At 49.2% G+C, this 6493-nt stretch overlaps 1 pseudogene; it reads left to right on the top strand.

Moving 5' to 3' along the window:
* Positions 1-218: 218 nt before the first annotated feature.
* Positions 219-1352, top strand: LOC136121441 (pygopus homolog 2-like; annotated as a pseudogene).
* Positions 1353-6493: the final 5141 nt, after the last annotated feature.

The raw sequence follows: 6493 nt of genomic DNA, 5'->3' as shown, positions 1-6493 counted from the left end.
ATTCTGCCTTAACATACATTTCTGTGGGCCGCGAGGCTGGTCGGGCGTCGAGGCTGGGCGAGCGCGCAGTTGGTGCCGGGGCTCGCCGCCCCCGCCTCGCCGCACCTCCGGCTTGCTGCCGCGCAGGGGCCTGCGCCGCCCCTGTCTCCCCTTCCAGGCCAGGGTGCAACCCCAGGACGCGTCCGTCCCCGCCGCCGCTGGCTCCGGTCCCCCACTCCATGGCCGCCTCGGCGCCGCCCCCACCAGACAAGCTGGAGGGAGGTGGCGGCCCCGCACTGCCCCCTGCACCACCCAGCACGACGGAGTTTGCGTCACCCCCGACTCCCATGGTGGATCACCTGGTTGCATCCGACCCTTCTGAGGATGACTTCGGAGCCCCTAAGGTGGGGGGCGCAGCCCCTCCATTCCTGGACAGTCCTGTCCCCTTTGGGGGCTTCCGTGTACAGGGGTGCATGGCAGGCCAGATACCCCCAGGCTGTGACACTGGGGGTAGAGGAGGCCCCCAGCTTCTTCCTCAACAGCGCCCCCTTTCCCTCCCAACCCCATGGGCCCTGCTTTCAACATGCCCCCCCCAGGGCCCTGGCTACCCTCCCCCAGGCAACATGAACTTTCCCAGCCAACCCTTCAACCAGCCTCTGGGTCAAAACTTCAGCCAGCCTGGTGGGCAGATGATGCCAGGCCCCGTGGGGGGATGTCGCTGCACAATCTCACCCACCATGGGACAGCCTCCAGAGGGGAGCTGGGCCCCCCTTCACCCCCCCAACGCTTTGCCTAGCTAGGGGCACCTTTTGGCCCTTCTCCTCTCCAGAGACCTGGTACTGGTCAGGTACTCCCCAGCTTGCGCCCCCAACACAGGTCCCTTCCCTGGTCCTGACCCTGGCTTTCCTGGCCCTGGTGGTGAGGATGGGGGTAAGCCCTTAAATGCACCTGCTCCCACTGCTTTTCGCCAGGAGCCCCACTCAGGCTCCCTAGCTGCCGCTGTTAATGGAAATCAGCCCCGTTTTCCCCCAAACAGCAGTGGGCGGGGTTGGGGCACCCCGGATGCCAATAGCCTGCCACCCCCTGGCAAGACAAGTGCGAGCTCAGGGCCCCAGCCTCCCCCAGGCCTGGTGTATCCATGTGGTGCCTGTCGGAGTGAGGTGAACGACGATCAAGATGCCATTCTGTGTGAGGCTTCCTGCCAGAAGTGGTTCCACCGCGACTGCACGGGCATGACTGAGAGCGCCTATGGGTTGCTGACCACTGAGGCCTCTGCTGTCTGGGCCTGCGATCTCTGCCTCAAGACCAAGGAGATCCAGTCTGTCTACATCCGCAAAGGCATGGGGCAGCTGGTGGCTGCTAACGATGGGTGATGCTGGCGAGGTACCCAGGAAGTGCATACGTTCCTCCCTGCTCTTCCAGGGTGGTTGTTTTCTGTCTGGCTCTTGGTCCTTGTTTCCACTGGCTTCCCATCCCCATGGGACAGAAACACAATGGCTCCTGGGGGCAGAAAAGGAACTGAGACGGGCAGGCAGAAGAGCCTGGATTGCTCACTTTTCTGCAAACTTACGTGTTGAGATCTACAGAGGTCCAGGAAACCAAAGCCCTGCCAAGCAGAGCCATTTTTGGTGGCTGTCTCTGGAGACCTAGGGGTGCGACTGCAAGAGAAAAGAGGAAGACCTGAAGGGCAGGGGTGCCCCTCTACAGATGATGGATGCCCCCAACACCTGTGCCTAACACTCCTATCTAGCCCCCCAGCCCCAGCCTTAGTTTTTGGAGTCTAGTATTAAAGGTTTCTGGCCAGAGGAGTTGGGGGTCTCTTCCCATCTCTGCAGTAGCCCTTTCATGGGTGCTGGGAAACAGCTTTAGGGAATAAATGGAGATTTTCCCCTTTTCTTACCTTCCCCTTGCCTCCTCCAAGACCTACCCAACTCCTCTCCCCTCAGAGAACCAAATAGCTTGAAGAAGCAGGAGAGTACGTGGCTATGGCCACGTGGCTTGGTGATTTGGGGCTTCAAGACAGTAGGTAAGAGATGCTGTCAGGACATATCTCCCTCATACCAAAGTCACTGGTCCTTTCTCAGACTCTCTTGTGCTTTTTCTCTAATGACAATATTTTTGCTAAAAATTGGGATATGTGGTCTGACAGAGCAGAATATTTGATGTCTGGACTGTCCTGGAAGCCTGGACTCTGGCTGTACACCCCCCATCTTGACAGAGCAGAATATTTGATGTCTGGACTGTCCTGGAAGCCTGGACTCTGGCTGTACACCCCCCATCTTGACAGAGCAGAATATTTGATGTCTGGACTGTCCTGGAAGCCTGGACTCTGGCTGTACACCCCCCATCTTGACAGAGCAGAATATTTGATGTCTGGACTGTCCTGGAAGCCTGGACTCTGGCTGTACACCCCCCCATCTTGACAGAGCAGAATATTTGATGTCTGGACTGTCCTGGAAGCCTGGACTCTGGCTGTACACCCCCCATCTTGACAGAGCAGAATATGTGATGTCTGGACTGTCCTGGAAGCCTGGACTCTGGCTGTACGCCCCCCATCTTGACAGAGCAGAATATTTGATGTCTGGACTGTCCTGGAAGCCTGGACTCTGGCTGTACACCCCCCATCTTGACAGAGCAGAATATTTGATGTCTGGACTGTCCTGGAAGCCTGGACTCTGGCTGTACACCCCCCATCTTGACAGAGCAGAATATGTGATGTCTGGACTGTCCTGGAAGCCTGGACTCTGGCTGTACGCCCCCCATCTTGACAGAGCAGAATATTTGATGTCTGGACTGTCCTGGAAGCCTGGACTCTGGCTGTACGCCCCCCATCTTGACAGAGCAGAATATTTGATGTCTGGACTGTCCTGGAAGCCTGGACTCTGGCTGTACACCCCCCATCTTGACAGAGCAGAATATTTGATGTCTGGACTGTCCTGGAAGCCTGGACTCTGGCTGTACACCCCCCATCTTGACAGAGCAGAATATTTGATGTCTGGACTGTCCTGGAAGCCTGGACTCTGGCTGTACACCCCCCCACCTGTTGCACATTAGTCGCAGCGCTGGTCTTCAACTTTTGGCGCCCTTACTTCCCTGCTTCCCTGGCTTGATTGAAGGAAAGCTTGAAAAGGCGCAGAGCCCTTACACCTCATTTTTTCTCCTGATGAAAGGATCCCTGTCACAGCCTGTGGGTGGGGAGGCGGCAGGACCTTCATTGCCATGGTACTAAAATGCAATCCAGAACCTGGATGTTTTTTGTTTCTCTCTTTCCCTGCTATGCTTTAAATCTTCTCCGGCCTGGTGACCTAGCTGTTCTCATTCCTCTCAGCCAGGGTCCTGCACTGGGCTTTGTTTCTATTTTATTTTTTAAGCACTGCCTGCCAGAGATGGGCCAGGGGCCTGATCAGAGCTCCTCACAGCTGCTGTCTCTTCCTTACAGCTCGTGCACACATTCCTCAGTGGGGTGGGGAAGGCAGGCTTGGGGTGTGGCCCTGAGAGGAGCTGGTGGTCCCCTGCCCCCCACTTCTCCCGGTACCCTAGTGTGTGAAGAGAAGACAAAGGTATACTGCAGAACTCTTTCGCCTGCCCAGGTGTAGCATGCAGCCTTTGAGGCTGTGAGAAAGAAGGGAGTGGCCTCTGGGCCTCTCTCCTCCAGTGTTCCCTGCTGCGGAACAGCAGAGATGGCAGCCCCCCCCCACTGCTGAGCTTTGTGTTGTCTTTGTGGTTCTGTGTGCCCCTCTCTTATCTGTTGCTATTTTTGTGGTCTCCCCCATCTCTGCATTTGGTAAGATGGCTCTTGCAGGGGGGCGTGTCTGTTCAGTCCCTCTCTCCCTCTCGCTCCACTGCTTTTTGGAAGGAAGTGGGGGTGGCAGAGATGTGGTGCGGAAATTTTTGTACGGTTGGATTAGTAAAATGACTTGGAAAATAAAAAAAAAAGCCATACATTTCTGCCTTTTAAGCCCAGTTTAAACTCGATGAAAGTCCTAGAACACAGACTATTCATTAAAAAAAAAAAAGATGCTTTAACTGCAGTGCACATTCAGTAGATGAAATCCAAAGAAAGCAGTCCTGCCTGAAACATTTACAAATCAATTCATTATACTGATTTGGAATGAGATGTGCTGTAATTTAAAACATAGATTACCACAGGCCAAACTTAAGTTCCATTTTTAAGGCACTTTCCCTTGGCTATGCACTTGACTGCAGAATTTACAAGAAACAACAATTTGCCTAACCTTAAAAAAAAGCCATTGCACTATTTACAATAGCCAGGACATGGAAGCAACCTAAGTGTCCATCAAAAGATGAATGGATAAAGAAGATGTGGCACATATATACAATGGAATATTACTCAGCCATAAAAAGAAACAAAATCGAGTTATTTGTAGTGAGGTGGATGGACCTAGAGTCTGTCATACAGAGTGAAGTAAGTCAGAAAGAGAAAAACAAATACTGTATACTAACACATATATATGGAATCTAAAAAAAAAAAAAAAGGTTCTGATGAACCTAGGGGCAAGACAGGAATAAAACAGCACACATAGAGAATGGACTTGAGGACACGGGGAGGGAGAAACGTAAGCTGGGACGAAGTGAGAGAGTAGCATTGACATACATACACTACCAAACGTAAAATAGATAGCAAGTGGGAAGCAGCCGCACAGCACAGGGAGATCAGCTCGGTGCTTTGTGACCACCTAGAGGGGTGGGATAGGGAGGGTGGGAGGGAGACGCAAGAGGGAAGGGGATATGGGGATATATGTATATGTATAGCTGATTCACTTTGTTATACAGCAGGAACTAACACAACATTGTAAAGCAATTATACTCCAATAAAGATGTTAAAAAAAAAAGCTACTGTATGTAAATACTAGTTTTTAAAGGGGTAATGCTTAAGAATTTAATCATAACGAAATTTCAAACGTACAAAACATTATGCTTGAATTAACTAATAACTTCAATAAATCATTAATATTTTATTGAGAACAGGCAATGTGTTTCCATTTCAAAATGATTTATCCCACATATAATGTCTAGAATGTTTCCATCTCATCTCCTAGTTCTAATGTAATGCTGGAAGAAAAATTTTAAGTTTGGTTCTTTTTTTTTTTTCCATAGAAAAAGCTGCTCCTTGGGAAACCAGTGATTATGCTTAAGAGTCTTTTTGTCCTACTCAAATCTCCTGAAGACTTACTCTTTATCTATACAACTTAAATATTTGGGGTTTTTTTTTCTCCTTATCTGTCTTAAAATGCAGTGATAATAATAGCTGTCACTGTACAAGGTATAGCTCAAAAAGCACTGAAACTACGTTTCAGAAAGACTCATCTAATTACAGTCATCTAATTACACATTACACTCATCTAATTACACATCAAGCAAATGGGGGCATGAAGTCGACTATTCAGTTAATTAAGTGGCTAAAATAAGTGCTTCTTGGAGGGGATAGAATATTTGTTAAAATCATTTTCTTCACAATATAGAACCTAGTAAATCTCTCTGTCATATACACACACACACACACACGCCCCTACCAAAAAATAAAAAATAAAAACTACAGGAATCTGGAGGGCATAAGTAAATAAAATAATAAGATGCAACTGAATCATTCTGGAGTCTGCCTAAGGAGCAAGAATCAATGTAAAAAAGTCTTTGCATACCCTTAAGTCTCCTTCAATGAAATCTCTCTAGGGTCTCAGTTTCTTCATCTGAACAATGATCCCATCAACTACATGATTTCTCAATTCTATTCTAAGTGCTTTAAGTTCTTATTAAGTTAAATTAGCTTAACAGAAATCAACGAAATTGCTGTTAGCTAATGTCTAGATGACACACGTAAAGACATGAATGTTTAAATGAGCAATATGTAAGTTATTCAAACACATGTTACAGATCTTTTAAAATCCAAGAAACAGTAAACAGTTTCTGATATATCATCCTCAAAAGTCTTTTTTGTTTCTAGTATTATAACACAAAAACTGTGAAAAACCAAACAGGTTTTTTTTGGTATTATAACCAAAACCTCAGGGAAAACAAATTATTTTCTTTTCCAGGTTCCTTTTCTTTAAAATGAAAGAGAAATGAAACAAAATTATGGTCTATGAAAAACACCACAACCAAAGAGGATATTTTAAATTATTTCCACAGGACTTCCCTGGTGGTGCAGTGGTTAAGAATCCGCCTGCCAGGGCTTCCCTGGCGGCGCAGTGGTTGAGAGTCCACCTGCCAATTCAGGGAACACGGGTTCATGCCCCGGTCCGGGAAGATCCCACATGCCGCAGAGCAACTAAGCCCGTGAGCCATGGCCGCTGAGCCTGTGTGTCCGGAGCCTGTGCTCCACAACGGGACACGGGTTCGAGCCCTGGTCCAGGAAGATCTCACATTCTGCGGAGCAACTAAGCCTGTGCGCCACAACTACTGAGCCTGCGCTCTAGAACGTACAAGCCACAACTACTGAGCCCGCATGCCACAAATACTGAAGCCCAGGCGCCTAGAGCCCGTGCTCTGCACCAAG

This window comes from Phocoena phocoena, chromosome 3 (assembly GCF_963924675.1).
Source record: "Phocoena phocoena chromosome 3, mPhoPho1.1, whole genome shotgun sequence".
NCBI lineage: Eukaryota > Metazoa > Chordata > Mammalia > Artiodactyla > Phocoenidae > Phocoena > Phocoena phocoena.
The sequence above is the reverse complement of the archived record's forward strand: the minus strand, read 5'-3'. Positions and strand labels throughout refer to the sequence as shown.